The sequence below is a fragment of the Lutzomyia longipalpis genome, chromosome 4 (assembly GCF_024334085.1).
Source record: "Lutzomyia longipalpis isolate SR_M1_2022 chromosome 4, ASM2433408v1".
In the NCBI taxonomy this organism is placed as follows: domain Eukaryota; kingdom Metazoa; phylum Arthropoda; class Insecta; order Diptera; family Psychodidae; genus Lutzomyia; species Lutzomyia longipalpis.
This window is the reverse complement of record NC_074710.1, coordinates 9998048-10023609: the sequence shown is the minus strand read 5'-3', so window position 1 is coordinate 10023609 and position 25562 is coordinate 9998048. Positions and strand designations below refer to the sequence as shown.

The window sequence follows — 25562 nt, the reverse complement described above, 5'->3', positions numbered from 1 at the left end:
ATGTATAACTATAGTCGTACGACTTTTTTTCAGCTTGTTAAACCATTGAGGGAGATAGCTTGCAGAGCCATAACCAATGCCACCGAGAAAGATGGAAGATTCGAGAAGCAAGCCATGCCAACATCACGGTAATCATGCTGCGTATGGACGCTTTTTGTGGCATCGATCGGAGAGCTAATCGTGTGCAAATTTACAGAATAGATTGAGATTGTAGTAAATGGTATGAGCAGTTTTGCAGTAAACATTGAAATAGGTAAGTTTTTTTTTTAAAATAATTTATTCAAACTGACACGTTACCTGATGAAGGAGTCGAAAACTATCGAAACGTCTAAAGGAATAATTGTGAATTTCATCCTATTATCAAATTTTATTTGAGAGCTTAAAGGGAAATTATATAGCTATACCATATTCTAAAAAAAAATAATTTGCAAAATGTCATTAATCGTCAAGGATCTTCTTTTATTTATTTATAAACTGCAGATAATTCTAAAACGGAGACTAAGAAAGAAGCAGTTTCAGTTCATTGAAAATTAATACCAGATATACAGAAATTAACTAACAAATCGATAGTGGAAACAAACAGGGATGAAACATAGATGAAACATATAAAAGAATTGAAAGTTTTTAAGGTATTGTCATAAAGTTGTCAATTTGACAATATGCGTTGTTTATATTTTGGACACTAAAAAACATTCTTAATTTATTTTAAAAAAGGAAAAATTTGTTCCTTTGAGCCGAATTATTACCATATATACTGTCTTTTCTGAACAGATTAGTGATTGTATCTACAAAATTAAAACCAAAAACTTAGAAAAGAACATTGTATCAATAAAAATCTTAAAAGTATTACAATCCGAGTGATTAGAGAATGTTGTTGCAATAGTGGATTGTATGTAGTAAAAGATTAGGAAGATATTTACAAAATATTGATAATTATTCTATAATTAGGAAAATGATCTGTAATGTCGTTTTTCTTTTCTTATTCATTCTATATAGAGATTTTCTCTTGATTATATTAATTACTTACACTGTGTATACAACGAGTAGCAAATCCATGTTATAATTCTCTTAATTTTAATTGAATGCAATAGTTGTTTCATTTATAAAATGAAACCACCTTCCACTACCCAATATATACATAGGTAGATACAAGAGTAGATAAAGTGTTGCTGCATACACTGACACAAGATTTTGTTCTTTGTGCCAGCTATATATAAGTGGATTGTATATATCTAACCATCATTTTGAAGCAAGCAGAGTTTCCTTTTACATAAGGGGAGAGGCACAAACAGAAATAAATTGCTGGTGTTAGAGTGAGAAGAGAAGTGCCTATGAGAAGGAGCTCATACATAAGCTCTTATTTTTTGTGCTGCCTTTTTCCTCTCTTTATTATTTGTATAAATACATATGAAATGTTCTCTGCTGTAAACAACTTCACAAATAGAACATTTTCTTTGCTAAATCATAAAAAGCAATATTCTCTCCTTTTTTCTTCACTGTACCACTCATTTCTTAAGCAGAGATCATACGCACACTTTTCTGCAAAAACTTTTCAAGTTGCAGCTTCTTTTTTTTTTTAAAGAAAAGATAAAAGATATACCATCGTATGTTATATCTTTTCTGGGTTGCCATATAATCTACAAAACTTGCTTTAGTGGAGGCTCTTTCTTTGCCAATGGGGAGTCTCCTCTGGTCAGCATTTAGATATAAACATAATATAGGTATTATTACGTGTTCTAATAATTCATATTATTTCACTTCCACATGAGATAACGCTATAATACAACCTTCTAATTATATATAAAATGACTTATAAATAGTTATCTTCTGGGACAATTTAATAAGTGTATGGAGAAGCGCAAATAAGAGAAAATTTACCTTGTTTATTGCTCCATGGCTCGAACCGGGGTTGTGGTGTAGTGATGATGTTTCTCTTCCACAATTGACCAAAAATTTTCACAGAATTAGCTTACATTCTCCGAGAAGTACAATTTTGTATTTATTCTTCCGTTTTTTTTTTTCTAACTCACTATACTGTTTGCAGAATGAATCAGAACCTTGGTCAGAACTATAAAGGTTACAAAATAGACGGACTTCAAATGTCAATAAATCAATGCCATAACTTTTTAGAATTATAATTTACAATGGATGTAGTCTAGTTTAGGAGTTAATTATGGTATGAAAGGTCATAGAGTTTTGTTCAAACTCACGCTATGTATCTTCGAAAAAAATATATATTTAGAGAGAAAGTGAGGGCAATTTGTGTGGCGAAGGAAAGCTTTTGATAGGGACCCTATGCTCAATAGACGTGGAGAGCATAATGCAAAAAATATTTGCTTTCGAGTATGGTTCTTTTTTCATATCTTTCTTTCTTTATTTTTTATAAAAGTGCCATCGTATGATCACATAAGGGGATAACAACTGGCGGAATGTGGAACAGCAGATGTATATTTGACGTTCTTTCTATGCAACATTAATGAATGTTGTACGTATAGTTGCTGTGGTGAAAAGAGGTACGAAATGTACCAGAAGTTAAGTATGTTGCATATTGCAAAGGGGTGCCAAATGCAATATGGAATTCAATTTTTAACATCAACGACCGCTATTTAAAAGCATAAGGTTCACGGTTGGTGATTATTGCATTAATATGTATGTATGTAATTTTTAGGTATGTAGTAATATTTTTTTTAGAGGACAGCATGGTTTGAATGTAAAATTAGTGAATAAAATTACGTTCTTTCGATTAAAAAAAATATTAAAAAGATTAATGAAAAATTTTTATGCTATTAATTAATTTTTCTAATTTTTAAGAACTTTTTTTTTTTGAATAGAAAATTTTTTCTTCAAGAGTAAAAATACTAAATTTTAATTAATATTTGCCCATTTATCGAAAATGTTTCAAAATCGATTTTCAAATCGCTCTTTTAATTCCTCGAATTTCCTAATTTCAACAAAAATAATTTAGTAAACTCAAAAATCATTTAATAAAACCAAATTTTATTGAAATAAAAAGTTTCGTCATAATTTAAAATTCAATTTAATTTGACTCATAAGTCAAAGCTCTCGGAGTTTCTTTATTAATTTCATTACTCACATCAATGATATCAGTGCACCTTATCTTCTTCTTCTTCTTCTGCACTTTAAATTGTACGGCTGTTGGATTCCTTCCGGATCCATATAGCCCCTCCTTATCTTATTAGAAAAAAAAGCAAGAAGCCCCCAATTGGGCACAAATATTGTGAAATTAATTTTCTCTAAACTTCTCGAATGCGCGAAACGTCGAGAACACGCGTAACATTAGTTGTATGCCTCGGATATCGCGTGCAAATCAGCGATAAATGCTCCTACAATTGTGTCAAACTATACACAGTCGCACACATACACGTTAACCTTTCCATCTTGTGATGATCTGGAAAAATATCGCTGCACAAGAGAAAGGTTGCACAATGCAATGAAATTTCACACTGCATGAAGTTTTCATTGAAATTCGCACGAAATTTCGAAAAGGATTCTATATTAAGATAAAAAAGGACGTTAGGATCGATTTGTTCTAAGTTCTGTGAAGTTTTAACTTATTGTAAAGGACTGCAGTAATACTAAAAAAAATCTTTTATAGAAAATCTAATAAGAAATATTTGGCTAGAATTTTCTGATCCAAAGTAAATAATTGAAGTTTTATCTTTAAAGATTAAAATATTGTTGCGAAACTACAAAAATAAAATATTAATTTGAATTTGGCGCGCACCCGAGGGGGAACAGGAAAGATGGTGAATTTAAAAGTTGAAAAAGGATATATGGGGAAAATGTAACATTTGAAGACACAGATGACAGATCTGAAAAGTACATGAATTCAAAGATTTCAAAGATTTCTTGGTCGCTGAATTGGACCCAAAGATGACAATTTTTTAAACACTAATCATGGTAAATAAATGATTCAGGAAAAATTAAAGAGATACCTACTAATTTTTATTAATATTGAGCCTTATTCAGCGTCCAAGAAACCCTTGAAATCTTTAAATTTTGTACTGAAATTTCAAAATTTCAAGGGTTTCTTGATCGCTAAATAAGGCCCATTATTTAATACTATTATTATTATTATTTTTATTATTTTCTTACGTTATTTTTTAAGATCTAAAAATAATCACTTTGAATTTCTTTTTGCATCTTAATTGTCATTAATTGCCACATAATCTACATTAACAAGTAGAAGTTTTTGTCCATTGAAAAGTCCATTAAATTTTGTTGGATATTTCATAAAGCATAACATTTGCAAGCCCTCTCTACGTGTGCAGAGTAGAACACTAAACAGCAGAGCGAAATAAATTTTCTTAAACAAGTGAGACCGATATTATCGTGTTGCAATTGAAAATATATGTATGCGATATTTTGGCAGTGTAATTAAATTTTATTGAAGACGGAACAATGGCCAACATGGAGGATGTTTTTGTCGGTCGGTTTTTTTTTGGATATGTAAAAATAAAGTATCTCGTATATGGGGAGTGCTGTAGGTAGGGGGGATCTGATGTTTGTATCATTCGACTTTCAAGCCCATGCGAGGTATGTTCAAAAAGTTTCCGAATTAATTTTTTTGTGGCGTAATGAATTTCATAAAAATGTACGAATGTGGTTTTGCATAAAAATTGTATTAGTTTGAGGAATTAGAATGATAAGTAGGTATACCAACTACGGCGGCTAGAAGTATTTCTTGAAATACTGTGTGGTTGGTAACATTGTTTTGTAAGTCAGTTAACTTCATGGCATAGTGGTAAAGAAGAATATTTTAATTTTTAACGAATTCAAACTCAATTTCCTAAACTATTAACTTATTTTCTTATAATTTTCCTTTCTATTAAACCACGATTACTTTACAGTCGTACCCCGTATTAAGAGAAGCAGTATGTATACAAATGAACATGTACATATGTACCACAAGTCGCATTTATATTTTGTGCACATATTAGATGCGATGTGGAACTGGAAACCTGTTCTTTCTCTTTTGGAACAAGTTTTGTATATATGGTGTGTTTTATTTATTTATTTTCAGCGTTTTTCTTCAATCCACCATGTAGAGAGAAGCCCAACGAAGTGAAGATGGAAGGAGGAGGCGAAAGAGTGGAGAAGAGAGATATAAAAAAAACTATATATACAAAAAAAGTGACAAACAATATGCGAGAAATATAGGGAAAAATACTGGTTAGATCTCCCATCCGTAGCAGTGCGAAAAGAACAGAGATAGTACAAAGCCATGGTTTTCGAGGCATGTACGTAACAAGGGAGCCGGGTATTGGGGTTGTGCTCACACATGCATTTTATTGACGATATGCACAACAATGTTCGAGAACAATAGTTTGAACGCGGAAAAAAATTGACACAGAGAGTGCAAATGCACAGAGAGAAAGGACCAATGCATTGCTTTCTGTGAGCATAGGGGCCACTCGTCATCGAGTCCTCAACTTTAATACCATGTCCATACTTTTTTTTGCCCCCCCTCTGGTCTCGGGCTGTAAATTAAAATTGTGACATGACACTCAAAGCGTATCGTTCTTTTTTTACACATACATAGTCTTTTGTTTTTTTCGATATGGCAGAAGTAACCATTTTAGGGAAATGCAAATATATGGTTGATGCAATAGTTTTATAACATATTATGTTCTTATATAGAAGATTTCTTTTTGAATAGGTAATGAAGCTTATAACCTTGATTTGCTAGATACTTTACTAATATTTATAAATAAATTCACCACTCTTGTTGCCAACTTCAGCGTCATCTTAGTTTTTGTTGACAAATAATCTATTGTTAATTTTGCACTTGAAAATGGAGAAAAACTAACAATTTTGGCGAAATAATTCAAAAGAAGTGGAATAAACTAAATTCTAAGTGATGCTGATTGTAAAATCTAATGAATAAATAGAAGAAAACTTAAAAATTTGGCAATTTCAAAAACATGACAAAGAGGCAAATGTCAAAAATTGTAATTTAAGTAAAATTTGATCCTTTAAGCCGGAATATAATTTCTACTCAATTTTTCATCAAAGAAAGGATATACACAACTTATGCAGCAACTCAATGAATTGTGGACAGAATTTTCCACTGAGGATTTGACAGAGATATACATATGTATATAAAAAAAGAAGAGTTGTATTCAATGTGACATTGTCTGAATATGGGAATTAATTTGGAAAAATCACTCCAATCATCTCAAAAATATTTGAATGGATTTTGATTGTTTCTTGTATTTTTATATATAGTATTTCTGTTGGATTTCTGTATTTTTTTCTGACGCAATACTATTCGCATGTTTATCACATCCCCCAATGTGTATTTTTATTTAAATCAACCATCCCATTCAAAAATGTCTGCATTTGTGTGATTTGCTTTTGCTATTCAGGAAGATACGGAAAAAAATTTATTTGTTTGTCTTCTGAGTGAGAATTTTCGTATGTTGGGTGTATTTTGGTGATGAAAACACCTCCGATTCTTGTCATAGCTTCGTCCAACCACTGTTTTGTACATGTTGGGGTCTACGCGCAGAATTGTAGATGCGTAATGGGTGCATGTTCAATAGGCAAAACGGAGGAAAAGGTATATTGTATGTATGGCATTTGAGGGTTTTCTTTGTTCTCTCTGCCTGTGGCACCCGAGAGTGCCACACATAGGGCACAACAAAGAGCTATATAGGAACGACGAGGGGTTGGGAATGGGTAGTGGTTGTGTGGAAATTATTATGAATTTTATAGGTATTTCCATTCACCAAATTGCTGGGGTTTCCAGCACCCTGTTGATTTACTATATGTGGCATATTTAAGAAGGGAATAGTTTTTATGTCTTCGCGAAGTTTCCATCAATAGGCACCTCTCCACCAAAAAAAGGACTCTTACGCGTACAATTGAATGTGCGAAGAGAATTCAGAAAAAAGGGCGATGTGAGGAAAATCACGATGGAAATGTGCACAGGGGTGTGCTTTTCTCACTAAAAAGGACCCCATAAAAAAGGAAATCATAAAATTATGGATGAATAAAAGGATACAAATGACATTACGCGGTACGATGGAAGGAAAAAAAGAAATCCCTCAAAAATTCAACATTTTATGCTCTTCCCGAAGAGTTCAAATTTTATTACACAACCTCAAGAGAAAAACCTGGATTTTTATGTATATTTGAACTGTCGAAATGATGCAATTTTTCCAGCTCATTGCTGCATTTTATTGTACGTACAAATGACATATTTCTCTCTCTCGGAAGTCCACACCAAAATGTAAAAGAAGGAACAATCATGAGAATGTACGTTAGAAAACAATAAATTTGTTGTCTTCCCAGAATGCATTTTATGCTTTGGAAAACGTGAAAAGAGTGTAATAAAATTTGTCAATGGGGAATATAATATTTTTGTACTGAATGCAATATTAGTGGTCCTTCTAATTCATGAAGATTTCATCCCTTAAAATTTAACCCGCATTGAGTACTTTTATGACTTTTTTTTTTCTCTCAAAAGACAGCTGGAGTATGAGAAGAAATGTTTCTTCAAATTGAATATTTCGCATAAAAATATATTTAGAAAATTGTTTGAAGATATTTTTTGCAGAAAAAAAAAAACATTTTAAACAAAACCTTCAATCCTTTAATGCTCTTTAATCACAAAATTTGAAAAAAATCAATATAACGGAAGCATTTTCCGCATAAATATGTTTACAAATCAATTGAACGATAACTCAATGAAATCCAAGACGATTTTTTGCCTCTCTTGCATCAGATCCTAGCTTGATTGTCGCTCAGTACAAAAAAAGCACGAACCATATGTGATGCAATCTTCGCATCCGAGTTGTAAGAAGGCATAAAGGAAACTCTGGGGGAGAATTTCATTTCGTGAGAAATCTGCGCTCGAGGGGAGATTTGGGAATTCCTAATGATTTTTTTCAAAATAGATTTTTCAGGCTGTGGGGACTTCCCTTCGCTGTGCCATACCCAAAGCGCTTAAATGTCATATTAACCTGCAACATGAGCTGCAGAAGTATGGCAAATCAAGTGTTTCAGTAATGTGGAGGAGTCCCATTGGGCCATGGCACTCATGTGTGTGAGGCTCCAGCTGAGATAGTGTCTCTTTTGTAAATTTTTACCAATATATTGGTTTGAATAATCTTACCGAATCTCAATATTTTATGACTATTAAAAGTTCACTTGGGCTATAAATTAGCGATGTTTAGAACGCATGAAAATAATGCAAGAGTATAAAAGCCATATGACTTGCAACAGGGTACAACATATATGTATGTATGTACAACATATGTGTGTCTACACTCCGTGGGTTATGATAAATGGAAAACACGAACAATTTATTGCTTGGAATAGAAATAAAAGAAAAAGAAATAGTTTCTTTTTGTTCAAGCAAAAATGAAACTTTCTAGTCCCTAAAGGGCCATCTTTCTCTCCCTTTTGGGGAGTGCAGTCCTTGATGCAACTCCTCATGTGAGCACTGTTGCACAGCAACATGGTAAATTATGGGTGTTGCATGCGTAGAAGGGCAGGAAAATGAGAATTCTCCGTGCTGAGGTGTTCTGACAATGGTCACGTTCGCCACGGCATAAACAAAAAATTAAGCGAGTTGCCTGAAAAAAATACAAGAACAGTGCGTGAGGCAAACGAGATGGAGTGATGCAATGTCAATATCACTCTTTCAGTGTTTTTTTTTCGTTGGGGAACGCTCGCCGGGGCTCTATACATGAGGAACTCGAGCAAGGGGTTACGTGGTCTCAGTCATGAGTAGAAATTTTATGAAATAGAGTAATATTTTATGACTCAGAATTAATTTTCCTAGTAAATTCATAAAGTTTCCGGGCAGGAATTATATTTTCTTGACAAAATTCTTAAGATTTGTAAAAAAAAATTTTTGTTACAATTTTATGGTGGATTCTGTTAAAAGTCTTTTCTTACAATTTCAAAGAAGATTTTTGGTATTTTGTGAAAAATAATGCAAGATTTTGACAGTTCGTATCTTTTTTCTTTAGTCGTTTTTTTGAAAAACATTAATAATAATTATTATTATTATTAACTGCGCTTATTATTATTCTTATTTTCCAGATTTTCTTGAGGAACTGTCTAAATAATGGGCTTGATTCAGCGACCAAGAAACTCTTGAAATCTTTGAATTTTGTACTGAAATTTCAAGATTTCAAGCGAATTTTAAGGGTTTCATGGTCGCCGAATAAGGCCCATTGGGATAGTTAGGATTTTTTTTTGCTTTTTCTTTAAAAATTCAAAAACGTAAACTACCAATTTCTCACCAAAATTTCTTACAAAAGAAAAGATTTTTAACAGAACCAATCATTCTAAATAATAATGTCAAGATTTTTTTTAATTTTCTTTTTTGTATTATTCTTGTTCATTTTAGACAAAAAAGTCTTCCGGATCTTCCTAGATTATTCGAGGTAAGAAAGTAAAATTTTTATTACTAAACTTTGAACTTGTAAGAAATGAATGTTTCATGTTTTTAGTCATTAAAAATATTAAGAAGTATCTACCTACTTACAAATTTTCTTCCGATCTTTCTGTTTAAAACAAATTTATTTTTTGTTAGTTTTTTTTTTACTCCAAAACATAGTTTTTCCTTGCTTTTAAGCTTTTTTTTAAGCTAATTTTTAAATACAAAACTGAGTAATCATCTTACATTTTTTGCGTAACTCCAAGAACAAAAACTTTTAAATAAGAATTTTCTTTTTTTTTCAATGTTTTTCTAAAGTAATCCTTAATGTAAAAAAAAGGATAGTTTTCATTACTGAAATGGTGATTTAATGTCTTCAGCAAAACCGCATCCCAAAATGTAATGATGAGAGCATACATAGAGTATATAGAGTGCTGTGTGTGATGATAAGATGCCTACCAATTGTGAGAATGGTTCTATCCACAGCTGCGTTATGTACAGTACACAGCATGGATGGTGATGTTTATAGAGAGACGGAAGTCGGGAGTCTTGTCAGCAAAATGAAGAATTTATTTCAACCCAAAAATACATAAAGGCCCCGATAAAATTAAACTTATTAACGGAGATTTTGGCATGAAAAAACAACATCATGTCCTTGAGCATTAAAAATATGTAGGTATCTCTATATAATAAATGAGTGGATAGCTAAAAGAGATTCCACTTGAAGATTAATTTCATGCGGTAGCACATAATAAAAATTCTAGTCCAACCTATTTTGATGCTCATTTTGATTAATATTTATTGGTTCAGAAAACATTGTTGTTCTATCAATGGCGATGTTGCTTTTTTCTCTCTCGCTCTTCTCCGCATTGCCCTGAGAGACGTGAGCTTAGGAACAAATTAGGAGCACGGAGATAAAAAATTCAGTGAAAAATAATGTTGATAACGAAATCACCCACTAATGCCAATTTCCGAAATTCTATAAACATTCCGCGATAAGGGGCGCTATACGGTGGAGGAAGTTAAATTGACTCATAGCCCCGCAGCGTCTCGAGGTGGATGATGTGTACAGATATTTGCTACAAAATGTGGCGCATTTTAAGGTTTTTTTGTTTGGTTTATTTCCCAAAAGGGGTGTTTTGAGGGCTTAAAAGATAAAAAATAAATAAATAAATTTTCCATAACTCTTGGCTTTTATAAGACCGTTGAAGAAAATATTTGAAAAGAATCTATGAGAAGAATTCTTAAACAATTTTTTAAGTTCTTTCTATTTGATTGAGTTTTTTTTTTTTACTAAAGTCAATTTTCTCAATGAAAACTCATTCAAAATAAATCATTTCTGTCAAATGTGTCAAATTAATTTAAATCATTAAGATAAAAATGTATGTAAAATCAAGTTTTCAAGCGCATCAATATGTATGCCATTGTACTGTATTGTATGGTACCTAAAATACAGCATAATGTGTACATATTGGGGCTTGTGAGGTCGTGTAATGTAGCACGAGTCCCTCTGGTGATTCTTATGCAAACAGCACCCATGAGAGGATCCAGTCTATTCTCGACTATCTCTCAATTGGAATTTAATAAATTATATTTATTGTTAATGAGTTAACACTCTGGGTATTTCGTGAAAAGCATATAATTAGTTATTTACACATCTTAATCATTTGTGTCAACATCCACTGTGTGTTGTGTATATAAAATATGATAAAGTGTATACATAGCGAGTGTGATGGAGGTAATATTTAGCATAAAAATAATTTTCTTCATCCTCCATAAATGGATTTTGTTTTTTCTCGTACTTAGAACCTTCCGAATCTACATTTTACCAAAATCTTTGCTAATTTGCAGCAACATCCATTTTCACTTCCAACACTCGCTCTATATGGGGTATATTCATTTTTGCATGGTGTGTGGTGAATAAATGGAGATATTTGTACATAATGTTGGCCTAATGGATCTTCTTATATATCGAAAATGTTTATCGACACAGTACTCGAGCGTTACACTGAAAACAGACACTCCGTACCCAGTTTGATGCAAGAAAAATATGGTGATGCTGCTGCATAATTCACTTTTTTTTTTGTAAAAAAATTGCAGGATATTTTTTAGGCAAAAAAAAACATAAAATTGCATAAAATTCTCTGAATTATTAAAAGAAAGAATCTTGAAAAAGAACTTTTCATCTTTCTTTCTTTTGACAGAGAAAAAAAAAACTTTTTAAGTAAAATTAGTTTAAAAAAAAAGGAATTAAAAATTATTAGAAACTCCTGGTTTCAATAAAAATCCATATTTGTGATAAACGAAAAATCTTTTCAAATTAAGCATTATTTTAACCCAACAAGCTGAAACTTTTTATGCAACAGAATCACCTTTTATTTCATTTTCCGTTTATGTACGTACATAGCGCAACTATATACCCGTACACAGCTCGTACACAGTGTATTCCATAAACCATAAATAACAGAGATATCCAGCTGTTTCTGGTTTAACTTATTCTTCACTTTATCACACGAAAAATATATAAATATGAGTGAGGATATGAGCTTGGTGTAGTCATAAAATTTATTGATTTTATTTTTAGTACTTTGTTCCATATTTAATTGGATTTCCAATCAAATCAATTGATTTTGAACACGTAACCTTTCACGTTCATTTGGGGAGATTGTTTGTGTGGCAATGTTTATGATTTTAGCATTTATTTAGGTGTGATTTCACGATGTTGATCGATAATTTGCAAGTACAATTTTGTGGAAATTACCCCGCAAAAATAGTCAAGTATCCACTAATATACATATACCTCACTGGATGGCAACGTCTTATACAATGTTATACCGCTCCAATAATAAATATTATTACTTGATATTGTGATTCTAATAAATTGACACGAAAATTTGTGTTAATAAAAAAGTTTTTATCATGATTCGTGAAAAAAGGAGAAAATAAGAATCTTGTGATTTGATTCCTATATGGATTTGAGAGAGAAATTCATCAAAATATTTGTCGACGTGACTCACAACGTTAAATCATTAAAAATATCAAATATTTAAATTAGATTCAAGATAGCAATTATTTATGAATGTGATTCATAAATTAAAATCTTCATAGATTTTGGAGCTTGATATTTTTTTTCTTCTTAGTTAGGTGAATAAAAATATTAGTAAATTATTTCTTATACACCTAATTAAAATATTTTGATTAGTAGCATGGTAAATTTAACGTATTTTAACTTGAAAATTTTAGATATAAAAGAAAATTTAAGACACTGAAAAATTCATTATTAGTCGTATTATTAGATAATTTAATTGGCATGCTTAAGACGTTTAATTTCTTCTTTTAACTTTTTCTTCTTCTTTTTAATTGATTCTTTTATAATTCAGAAATTCCATATTGGCGCAAAAAATACAATAAATTCAATGCAGTTTTACGATTCAAGAAATCTTTTGAGTCTTGTAAAAATACAGAAAAAAAACAAAATGTTCAGTATAATTCATTGCTAAAAGTTGGGCCAGGTCAATTTTTCTTATGCCAGATTTAAGGTTTACAAGCAAATTTTAATTTCAAAGGCTGTGCTTAAGTTTTTTTTTAAATCAGATTTCTGAGGATTATACGGTAAGGTCAGGCCAGGCCGAATCGTAAATGAATTAATTTAACGAATTTTGACACCAAAAGACGATAAAAATATGCACTTGACTGTTTTCGCTCATCGATAGTCGTTAGAATAATCTAAAAATGCTTTTAATCTTGTATAAGCCTGACTTAACCCTTTGAGGACAATTGGATCATACTCTGACCTCAATGCTCCATTTTGAAAATTCCTAATTGTAGCTAGTTAATTTTTATTTATTGGTCCAAGCATTCATCCACCCCAAAAATTTAAGTCCAGCTAAAAAAAATTAATCAAAGCTCTATAAACTTAACTTTATTAAAAAAAAAAAACTTAGCCCTGGCTTAAATAAAGTTTAGCCCAAAATAATAACTTAGGTCCAACCTCTAAGTCTTGGTCTAGCTTTAAAAACTTGGGCCTAGCTTTGAAAAGGTTAAACCTAACTTTAAAATCTTAGATTTACAATTTTAAGACACTTAAGGTCTTGTTAAAGAAATTTAGTCCTAGCAAAAGAAAACTTGAACCTAGCTTAAGAAACTTAGTCGGAGCTTAGGAAAAAACTAAAGCCTATCTTAAGAAACTTAAGCAGAACTAAATAGTGTATTTCATACATTATTTTTTTATAAACCAAAAATTTTGGTTAAAACTGCTTAGATAACTTCCCAAAAAGTTCCGATAATGTTTTATTTTCCATAGATATAAGTCAGAGAATTTTTAATTTATTAATGCAAATAATAAAGCTTTCTGTATATCTGATATGGGGAATCTTAGAATGTGGGTGGGACGCGGAAAAGAAGCTAATACAGAGCTATATACTCCTGTATCAAAACAAATAAACAAGTTGGTGAATTAATTAGCTTACTTCTCAAGCCCAAAATTATATTCAAAATAGCTTTTTGAGCATGTGGGGATATTTTTTTCTCTCTCTTCGTCCAAAAAGAGTTCCACATCGTGGGTTCGATTGATAGAGCAGCTGAAAATGCACGCAGAATAAAAAAAATCTCATTTATATGGTATAACGTGAATATATATTGAGAATTTGCATATTATAATTGAATTTCATAAATTAATCGTGTTCTCATGCAATTTTCATTATGATTTAGTCATCAATTTTGGACGATATGGTGGATACATTGGGTGTCATCATCTGAATATGATTAAGAGGAAAATGATGATTAATTACATTTTATGGTTTACAATATAGGGATGGTTTCGGTGATAGCCAATGTTTTTTTGTGAAAATTAATTTGCACGTCTACAAAACATGTTCGCGCAACTTTATCATTCCAAGCTTTGACATGGAAGTGTTGATAAAAGTGTTTTTGCAAAAATAGGACTGTACAATTTTGTGTTTGATAAGACGACGGCCCATGGCACTGCTATGGCACATCTATCTTTTTTTCTTACGTTGCCTATTTAAACAGATTGTTTTGTGAGATGTGACACTAATTTTTTTTCTACACCTTATACAATATTCTGCGCCTGGGTAAGAAGAGGTATAAAAAATGGCGAAAAAGAGTAAATATGTACACACACTCTTGCTATATACCAGTATTAACTTTCCTCAATGATTATTTTAGATATTGTTATCTTCTATTTAATTTAATTAACCACATTGCACATTCAAGTACTCCCCCCGGGGCTTCACTGTATCCATTCGAAACCATGCTAGAGCGACTGTTTATTGAACCATTATCACTGTTTAATCCAATGGACAAACACCTCACTCAGAGTGGTGGAGTTTATTATGCACACAATATTTATTGCAATGTCCTAAGACAACGCGAAAGTCATTGTGGTTTAGTGCAAGATTTATTTATTTTCTGTGAACTAAACCACAATTTGCAGTTCAAGTTACGAAAAATTCACGAAGAAAATTATTATAGAGAAGGGGAGGTTGGAACTAAAGCAGTGAGATTGAGATTAAGAAACTCTAAGATAGAGCAAAGTGGTATAGGTCATTTTTATGGGAAAAGGAACTTATTCATTGATACATGAGTTAAATTTTTATTTAAGAAAAAATTAAGATAAGCATAATCTTGTAGAAGATCAAAAAAGAATTTAAAAATTTAAAAAAAATCATGAAAAGGCTTCTCAATTTCCCCTTGGGAACAAGATGAAAAAAATTGCATTAATATGCAATCAATGACGTCATTATTATGCTTTTTTGTATATTTAAATAGATGAAACATTCTCCCTGATGTTTTATCAGTCAGTTTACCCCGGTCTCCCCTAAATGTATATCATTTTTTACTGTATGTAATTTAGTTTTTTTAGTGGCTTTTAAAGTATGTGTGTTTGTTCTGGAAAATTTTGTCCACAAATTGCTAACACTATAAAAAACAAGCTGATAAATTTCACTCCAAAGATATGATAATTACCCGTACAGAAAAACTCTATGGTTTCCGCAAATTTCCAAGGTTAACTCACGATGTGCTTAACCCACATTTGATTCGATTTTTTTTTGCTATGAGAAGAAGTTTCTATGAGTATTATTTATGGAATGGAACTGGTGGGAATTTTTTTTTTTAATTTTTGATAATTAATTTCTAGGGTATAATCAGTAGGAAAAATTGAAACTTTATAAGTCAGAAAAGATTTAAAAAGAAGATCGAAACGTCGCTGAATGGCAGAAAAGTGATGCTTTCTTATTTATTACGTACTTTTACGAGTTTTACTTAACATAAAAGTTTAGTTTCCTTAAAAAAGGAATAGAAACCACGAAAAGAAATTCAATTCAAGCCTGAGCTTTGGCTGAGCTTTTGAATGTTTTGTGCATAAAAACCAATACAATTCCATTGCAATAATACTCAAAGTTTCCGATTAGAATTTCAACAACTGGACTCTTTGTCACTTTACAAAGCATTTAATTGATAAAAATGTCCACACAGGAAATTTTATTTTGCGATTTAGCAATTTTTTTCTCTCTAGGGTGTTTGTTTACTTCTTTTAAAATAGAATCAAGCCAGAGAGCTTAAAATCATTTGCAATAAATATGCTCCCCTTGATGGGTGAGAATTTTATTTTGCTTCCAATCCAACACAGCTAACGAGCAACAATTGGACAGAACCAAATTAAGAGGACGATTGTAAATAAGCACAAAATAAATCTCATGTGAGTGGCTTCATGGGACAAATAAATACATATGTATATGTGGCTATATATAAAAATCCGAAAAGTCACTCAAATTAAACTAAATCTGCCAACAGTGAGTCCTCTCCGGGTTGAATTGTTTTTTTTTTTCATTTCAATCTTGTATTTCTCCATTTTTGTGAATTTTCTTTACCATGACTTTATTGTTTATTTTCTGTTTTTTTTTCACCTTTTTTTTTCAAATAAACAATGAGACGGTGCAAAAAGAAAATTCATTTATGGAGTCTCTTTTTTCTCTCTCAATTGAAAAAAAATTCTCTTTTTTAACTCTCCAAATTGACATTAATTATTCACATCGGTGTATAAATGGAGAGGAAAAAAAACGAGTGTAATAAATTAAGTTTTTCTTCTAATAAATTCTCATTATAAATGTAGTACATTGTTTTCAAACGACCGATTCGACTTTTGCGACTTTTTCATGGGAGTGTCAATGTGAAACATCATCCTACTAATATTAAAACAATATACAAGCACACATTGTCGTGTGAGGTTTTAGTTTTTGTTTTTTGAAAATAATCCCAGGTATTGACTCTTACGTTGAAAAAATTTTTAATTTTTAACTGCCTCTGTCATTTTTAAATTGACAGCACCCTTTTGGCAGAAGGTAATTTTTGACATCTGTCAAATCTACAAAAAGTTTGGTTATCTCGTATTTTCTTGGAGCAATGGGAGATTTAGAAAAGAAATTTTTAACTAATTCTATGAATAGCACGAAAATTACATAAACAAAAGTTTTAGATTTTTTATATTACCGAAGAAAATAATATTAAGAAAATTATTTAAAATTTATCGTTATTTTATGAATAAAATAAAATAATTTTTAGACATTAAAATCTCACTCCCTGCAAAGTCTTCAGGTTTAACCGTGAGCTTTCATTCGCTACAGTCACCGATTCTTCTTGCAAAACAACATTTTTAATGGACACTTTTGTTCACATTAGGAGAAAAAGAATTAAATTGTGTATATTAGGAGACAAAAATAGTCATCCAATTGTTATTGCTATCTATTATGGGGCTCTAAGTATCGATATAAACACTTTATATATTTTCATATCAAATAAAAATCACTCATATCAATATTTTAGATCGGGTGTATGCGTACACGAATATAGAATTTTGATATGAGAAGTAGTGATTGATAGTATTTGGATAAACTATTTTATGATTTATGGAAAAACTGTGCTTCTGAGGAGCTTCTAAAACCCATGGAAGTCAACAAAATCTCGCCCATAAGGTCCAAAATTATTCGTTCGTTCAAGAAATTCTTTCCGAATAGACGACATTTTGAAAGGAAACGAGTGAAAAAAAAGTATTTAAATATTTTCAATAATTGCTTTGGACACCTTAGAAAACTTCTAATTATTTCACAAGTATGGTAAATTCCTATCTAATATTTTCAGGAATAATTTTTGTTTCAAATGAATAAAATTAAAATAAAATACTCAAAAAATTGCTTATAAAATATAATTTCACGGATTTGTATAAATTCAGTCGGTTGGATTTATGACTTATTTTTAAAAATTTTTATTACCTTTGAATAAATTTGTTGATTTGGATGCTGCTGACAGTTGAAAGATTCATTTAAGAAAAATGGACCACACCACTGAGAGTATCAGGACTGCCCCCTACTACTTCCTTAAAATAAATAAGAAAAATCAAAAAGCAGGGAATGTTCCTCACTAAAATTCTTTACCACAAAATGCCTTTTTTTTAAGCATAATTTTCCTACTTTTTTGAAGAAATTCAAACCGACCCATGTACCATAGATGGCCCACATTTTGCAGTTGGAGCGTATTAAACCACATCGTATACATAAAATAAATACATAAAGTGCCTGTTGTGGAGAAAAAAATCAACTCTAACAACACAATATTATTACTGAAATCTTATACAACTCGGTTAAATTCTATTTATGTACATGCGGAGTGTTAGTGAAGTACATATAGCAATTTAACACTGTTGAGCACAATCTTGTGTACATAGTGATTAATGAATGACAATTAATTGTCCAAGGCGACACAGTGTCTCTCTTAATTTTTCCTCGCATGAAGTACAAATTGAACAATTATCGGTTCATGCGATAAAACTAACCAAAAAGAATTAAATGAAAAGAAGTTAGATGGAGGAATCAAAATCACATTTAACAGTTTATATGGGAAGATAGCATGTATGTACGTATAGAGAAGAGGTGCAGCACATAATATTGAGAACAATGGAAGAGAGAAGATGGATGTCGTTCTCGGGAAGGAGGCATCCCACGCAAATTGCCATGGGCAAATTATACGCAACACTAATTGTGTCTCTAATTGAGTGAAGTGCTCAAAATTAATCGGTCCTCAAGTGCCTTCGTACTGAATTAATAATTAATTCTCATTAAATTGTGATTGTCGACACGTACCACGGCTGCTGCAAATATTGCGCGAATGCTGTGCCTCGTGCTTGACGGTATAATGTATGTCAGGTTGAAAAGCTAAAGGGACGCGTCCATAAAAAAAAAGAAAGCAAAACTCCTCTTGTATTCATCATACTCAATCAAAGAGATTTTTCTTTCATGTAATCGTCTTAAATTAAGGAAAAGTTTTTGATTAATTATCTTTTCTCATATAGAAATGGATAAACTCCTTTAAATAGGTAATTAATTAATTGTTGGTGTGGTCATCTTTAACTAATTATTCGCAACTTCCGGTATTTGTCAGATCACAATATCCTTGCTTCCTCAAGGAAAAGGCAGCAATTTTAGCCAGAGCTTTCGACCTTTTAGTGGATCTTCTTCAGTGGTCTTATCCTGGGTATTGTCTTCTTTTCTCAATTCTTTCATACCTATGGGGTTTCCGTAATTTTTTTTAAACAATTTTTAATTTCCTTTTAATGTGTTTGACCGCATGGTGGTTTATTTTTATCAACCTTTAACTCTTTAGTGTTCAACTCCGAAATAAAATCAGCGATCGTTTTCCAATGAAAACGTCTTCTTTGAATGTATCGATAAAGTGTATGACCTGAGAGTCCTTAAAGAGTTAACGTTTTCCTAATCAAAAGATGAAACCCTTTTAATTGTAATATCCACATGATTAGTTTTATTTATCGAGTTTAAGCATTATTAACTGTTAATTGCATACATACATATATATATGTATATATATACTATATATAGTAATTTTCTCAATGTTTAATTCTCTTTTTTTTCTCTCTCTCTGCAATTTAACCTGGCCGTTTCCGCGGTACTTTTCGCAGAATGAGGGGGAGGAGACAATTGAAATGTAGCGAGATAGCAATTTGAACAATAAATTTCCAATTTCTCACTAACTTATTGTTTAAAACGGAGTGCATATCAAAGTGAGATAATGAAATGTAATGTGCCATAGAGACTCACAGCAGAATGGGAGATGTATATACATATAAAACAATAAACTACATCCCAAGAACAAAAACCACACAGAACAAAAAAAAACACATTAAAATAACATGTAATGTTCGTGAACGATACTCAGCATTGGTATAATTATGTATTATATGTACATTTGAAAAAAAAGGGAAAAAAATCAGTAACGATGTTGATTTTGTAAAGCAGACGAACAATAAAATGTTATTCTTAGATCTCAATTGTTGCTCACACACAAGCTCCAGAGTGTCCTTTTCAATTTGCATTCACATAAGCACCCCCCCATAGAAGAGATGTTCAATTGGAGGCTCTTTTACAATGAAATGTTTTCTTCTTTTCTTTTTTTTTTAAGTATAATTGCACTTAATAAAAAATTACAGGTAGATACGTGATTACATGCTTTTAATTGGGCTATGTGGTGGAGATATTAAAATTGCAAGAGGAATGATATGGCTCTTTTGCCGCTTTTATGACTATTTAGAGATTTTTATATTAAGCTATATATAAGTCTGTATGCACGTTAATTTATATTCCTCTAGGTAATTATTACTCTATTTACATAAATAGAATTAGAATCTCTGAATATATTGATGTTTTATATGAAAAAATATGTAAAATTTAATTTGCAGGTATATCATGTTGAAGAATTTTTCTTCAATCAGGAATAAAAGTTTTTAAAAGTTTTCTCTCTTATACAGTAATTATTTTCTTAAAAGAATTTAACCAGTTAAAATCGTTTTTCACCCCTTTGGTATATGTACTTTCTTTTATTACCTACTTCAAAAATTTTTATTGTACATTTTAGGGGATTTTCCGTGACTTTTAGTAAAAAAAAAACAAGAATTATATTCCTTTAAACTTGTGGTTTAAATGTGTAAACTTTTTCTACCTTTAAGAAATTATATAGGGACATGAAACAAAACTTCTTTAATAATTATTCTACGAATACCTAAAATTAATTTAACATCTAGCGTGTTTTTGTAGGTTCTGATAAAATTAAAAAATTAAGTTGGAAACAAACTTTATAAAAAAAAAACTTCTGCATTAAAACGATATAGTAGAATAGATTAAATTCTTAGCTTTCTTTAGTGATTCTTTATTTGATTATCTATATTTTCCTTTTTTCTGTCTTATTTTTTTTTAATTCTACTCTGCATCAACGAAAAAATCATTTAAAATAAAAATCCTTTAAAGAATTTCCTTAATTACACATTAACAGTTACTTTTAATTATAATAAAAAATTTAAAAATGAAATAATAGATATTTTATGAAGAAACTTTTACATTTAAATGATACAGATTTTTTTTTAAATAAGAATAATAAAAATTTTAACATTTTTTGACTCACTACAATTATTTACATTATTGCTCGCTCAACCTTAAATTGGTTTGGAAATTTTAAAATTTTAATTGATTGTAATGTAGCCACCTGGTTATTATTCACAGGTTAGATTTTTTTAAATTTACGTTTTTTAAGTTTTTTTTTTTAATTTAAAGTAAAAAGCAGAATTATTCTTTAGAACATGTAAAGTAAACTCTAATCTCGGTAGATTTCTTTTTATTTTTAAAATGTTTTTTTTAAGTTTCCTTAGCGGTTTCTTGAGAAAGTTTATAATAAAAATGGTCATATTGTCCCGTGTATAAAACAAATGACTACCAATTAAAATGAAATTACCCACCTAAGAGTGAAAAAAAAATTACCATAATTCTCCATTTGAGACTTTATTTGTATCAATAAAACCGTCCAACGTGCGTCATAGAACTCTATTTGTGTGATGTAAAGCAAGAAAATCATTTGGCTGTGAGACAAAGTGGCGAATCACTAGCAAAAACACATTACGATTACCCTTCTAATCAAAAACTGTGCCAATATTTTATTTTGTATGTGGTTAGCAGCTTGAGAATTATATATAAAATAATGTAGTTGAGCTGTATGAGTATTAGAAAACCTACCTCAACGAGCCCCTCGAATGATTTGACGTACAATGTGAGATACTTTTTTTTAATTTCTCTTACTGATATAAATATAAAATTTATTTTCTTCCACACAATGAAGAAAACAAATTTTAATTACATTCTTTTTTTTGTGTGCGATTAAATTGTTGTGGAAGCATTGACGTAGTTCTTTGGGGTTTAAGAAAAAAAACGACTTTATTTTTTGTAAAGAAGCTTTGTAATGAGTTGTTGACATGAGGATGAAATGGTGACATAATGCGTGCACATAAGAAGTCTCGAGCGGGTTTGTTCTCTCAAGTACACTGTGAGGAGTTGTTTGTGTAGACAAAAATTGATAACAGCGATAGTGGCTAGGCTATATCAGGCGAAGTTTAAAAAAAATGGGTGTAGGAACAGAAATAGAGGTTCTTCTCGTGATAAAGTCCATAATTTTTCTTTTCTTATTTGTTCAAGAACGTTCTCGCACGGAGGCAAAGTTTTTACATTTTTCTGGGTGGTGGGAATAGATAGAGGTTTAACTATGTACCCAGTAAAACATCTAGGTCCACAGTGGATCCACAATGCGGAACTACAAATGCACCACCGTGGACCCAGATCCTGGAGAAATTTTTTTTTGGGTTTTCTTGCATTTTACATATTTATTGAATTATAAATATACTTAAAAATGCTAAATAAGTATTTAGTAAAAAAAAATAAAAGTCTTAGAAATTTATAAAAAAAAATCAATTTATTAATATTATTAATTTTTCATACATTTATACCTAAACTTACATGTAATATATAATTTTAGCTTAAAATTTTTAAAATTTATAATTATTTTATTTTTTTGACTTACAATATTTTTAATTTATTTTTATTAAAATACATCCATCTTACAATTTTTAGTTGATCTTTTTTATTACAATACATCTTATACATAATAAATCGTGTACCATCAGTCGTCAGAACAAACACTTAGAAAAGTGCTCTTTTCATATTAAAATTATATCACAAGAAACATAAATAGCTATATAGAAATATGAGAATCAGAGAAAGGCTTGTGCAAATTAAACAAATTTAATTTGCAAAAAAAACTTTTAAATCAATATCCTAAAATTCTTTACACACAAAAACTATTTTTAATTCAAAAATTAATTAAAGAAAAACATCTTCATTTTTTTCAAAAGGTTTTTTAATTATTCTTATATTCTATTATTATTCTGCTTAAAAGATTCTTTTCTTTCTCCTCTAAGTTACCAAAAATTCTTTACACAGAAAAAAATCTTCTTTTTTCAAGAATTACTTTAAAAAAGAGAATTTCCAGTTTCTCAACAAATAAATCAATTAATTGTTATTAAAGGATTTTTTTCTTTCTCCTCTAAGTTACCAAAAATTCTTTACACAGAAAAAAATCTTTTTTCAAGAATTACTTTAAAAAAGCGAATTTCCAGTTTCTCAACAAATAAATCAATTAATTGTTCTTAAAGGATTTTTTTCTTTCTCCTGTTACCAAAAATTCTTTACACAGAAAAAAATCTTCTTTTTTCAAGAATTACTTTAAAAAAGCGAATTTCCAGTTTCTCAACAAATCAATCAATAAATTGTTATTAAAGGATTTTTTTTCTTTCTCCTGTTACCAAAAATTCTTTACACAGAAAAAAATCTTTTTTCAAGAATTACTTTAAAAAAGAGAATTTCCAGTTTCTCAACAAATTAATCAATAAATTTTTCTTAAAGGATTTTTTTCTGTCTCCTCTAAGTTACCAAAAATTCTTTACACAGAAAAAAATCTTTTTTCAAGAATTACTTTAAAAAAGCGAATTTCCAGTTTCTCAACAAATAAATCAATTAATTGTTATTAAAGGATTTTTTTCTTTCTCCTCTAAGTTACCAAAAATTCTTTACACAGAAAAAAATCTTTTTTCAAGAATTACTTTAAAAAAGAGAATTTCCAGTTTCTCAACAAATAAATCAATTAATTGTTCTTAAAGGATTTTTTTCTTTCTCCTCTAAGTTACCAAAAATTCTTTACACAGAAAAAAATCTTTTTTCAAGAATTACTTTAAAAAAGCGAATTTCCAGTTTCTCAACAAATAAATCAATTAATTGTTATTAAAAGATTCTTTTCTTTCTCCTCTAAGTTACCAAAAATTCTTTACACAGAAAAAAATCTTTTTTCAAGAATTACTTTAAAAAAGCGAATTTCCAGTTTCTCAATAAATAAATCAATTAATTGTTCTTAAAGGATTTTTTTCTTTCTCCTCTAAGTTACCAAAAATTCTTTACACAGAAAAAAATCTTCTTTTTTCAAGAATTACTTTAAAAAAGCGAATTTCCAGTTTCTCAACAAATCAATCAATAAATTGTTATTAAAGGATTTTTTTTCTTTCTCCTGTTACCAAAAATTCTTTACACAGAAAAAAATCTTCTTTTTTCAAGAATTACTTTAAAAAAGCGAATTTCCAGTTTCTCAACAAATAAATCAATTAATTGTTATTAAAAGATTCTTTTCTTTCTCCTCTAAGTTACCAAAAATTCTTTACACAGAAAAAAATCTTTTTTCAAGAATTACTTTAAAAAAGCGAATTTCCAGTTTCTCAATAAATAAATCAATTAATTGTTCTTAAAGGATTTTTTTCTTTCTCCTCTAAGTTACCAAAAATTCTTTACACAGAAAAAAATCTTCTTTTTTCAAGAATTACTTTAAAAAAGCGAATTTCCAGTTTCTCAACAAATCAATCAATAAATTGTTATTAAAGGATTTTTTTTCTTTCTCCTGTTACCAAAAATTCTTTACACAGAAAAAAATCTTTTTTCAAGAATTACTTTAAAAAAGCGAATTTCCAGTTTCTCAATAAATAAATCAATTAATTGTTCTTAAAGGATTTTTTTCTTTCTCCTCTAAGTTACCAAAAATTCTTTACACAGAAAAAAATCTTTTTTCAAGAATTACTTTAAAAAAGAGAATTTCCAGTTTCTCAACAAATCAATCAATAAATTGTTATTAAAGGATTTTTTTTCTTTCTCCTGTTACCAAAAATTCTTTACACAGAAAAAAATCTTCTTTTTTCAAGAATTACTTTAAAAAAGCGAATTTCCAGTTTCTCAACAAATCAATCAATAAATTGTTATTAAAGGATTTTTTTTCTTTCTCCTGTTACCAAAAATTCTTTACACAGAAAAAAATCTTCTTTTTTCAAGAATTACTTTAAAAAAGCGAATTTCCAGTTTCTCAACAAATAAATCAATTAATTGTTATTAAAAGATTCTTTTCTTTCTCCTCTAAGTTACCAAAAATTCTTTACACAGAAAAAAATCTTTTTTCAAGAATTACTTTAAAAAAGAGAATTTCCAGTTTCTCAACAAATAAATCAATTAATTGTTATTAAAAGATTCTTTTCTTTCTCCTCTAAGTTACCAAAAATTCTTTACACAGAAAAAAATCTTTTTTCAAGAATTACTTTAAAAAAGCGAATTTCCAGTTTCTCAACAAATCAATCAATAAATTGTTATTAAAGGATTTTTTTTCTTTCTCCTGTTACCAAAAATTCTTTACACAGAAAAAAATCTTCTTTTTTCAAGAATTACTTTAAAAAAGCGAATTTCCAGTTTCTCAACAAATCAATCAATAAATTGTTATTAAAGGATTTTTTTTCTTTCTCCTGTTACCAAAAATTCTTTACACAGAAAAAAATCTTCTTTTTTCAAGAATTACTTTAAAAAAGCGAATTTCCAGTTTCTCAACAAATAAATCAATTAATTGTTCTTAAAGGATTTTTTTCTTTCTCCTCTAAGTTACCAAAAATTCTTTACACAGAAAAAAATCTTTTTTCAAGAATTACTTTAAAAAAGCGAATTTCCAGTTTCTCAACAAATAAATCAATTAATTGTTCTTAAAGGATTTTTTTCTTTCTCCTGTTACCAAAAATTCTTTACACAGAAAAAAATCTTCTTTTTTCAAGAATTACTTTAAAAAAGAGAATTTCCAGTTTCTCAACAAATTAATCAATAAATTTTTCTTAAAGGATTTTTTTCTGTCTCCTCTAAGTTACCAAAAATTCTTTACACAGAAA

The 25562-nt window shown here is 29.8% G+C and overlaps 2 long non-coding RNA genes across 2 annotated transcripts in view; one reads left to right on the top strand and one right to left on the bottom strand.

Moving 5' to 3' along the window:
* The first annotated feature begins 51 nt into the window (after positions 1-51).
* The window catches only part of LOC129796285 (uncharacterized), a 37262-nt gene continuing 11751 nt past the window's right edge, over positions 52-25562 (top strand). The window contains exons 1-2 of the long non-coding RNA XR_008751202.1: positions 52-253; positions 9386-9422. This is a non-coding gene — a long non-coding RNA (uncharacterized LOC129796285). The remainder of the gene's footprint in view (positions 254-9385; positions 9423-25562) is intronic.
* LOC129796291 (uncharacterized) lies at positions 7740-17855 on the bottom strand. The gene is made up of 3 exons (XR_008751208.1): positions 17707-17855; positions 13885-13995; positions 7740-8603 (listed from the first exon to the last, which is right to left on the bottom strand). It is a non-coding gene; the product is annotated as an uncharacterized LOC129796291 (long non-coding RNA).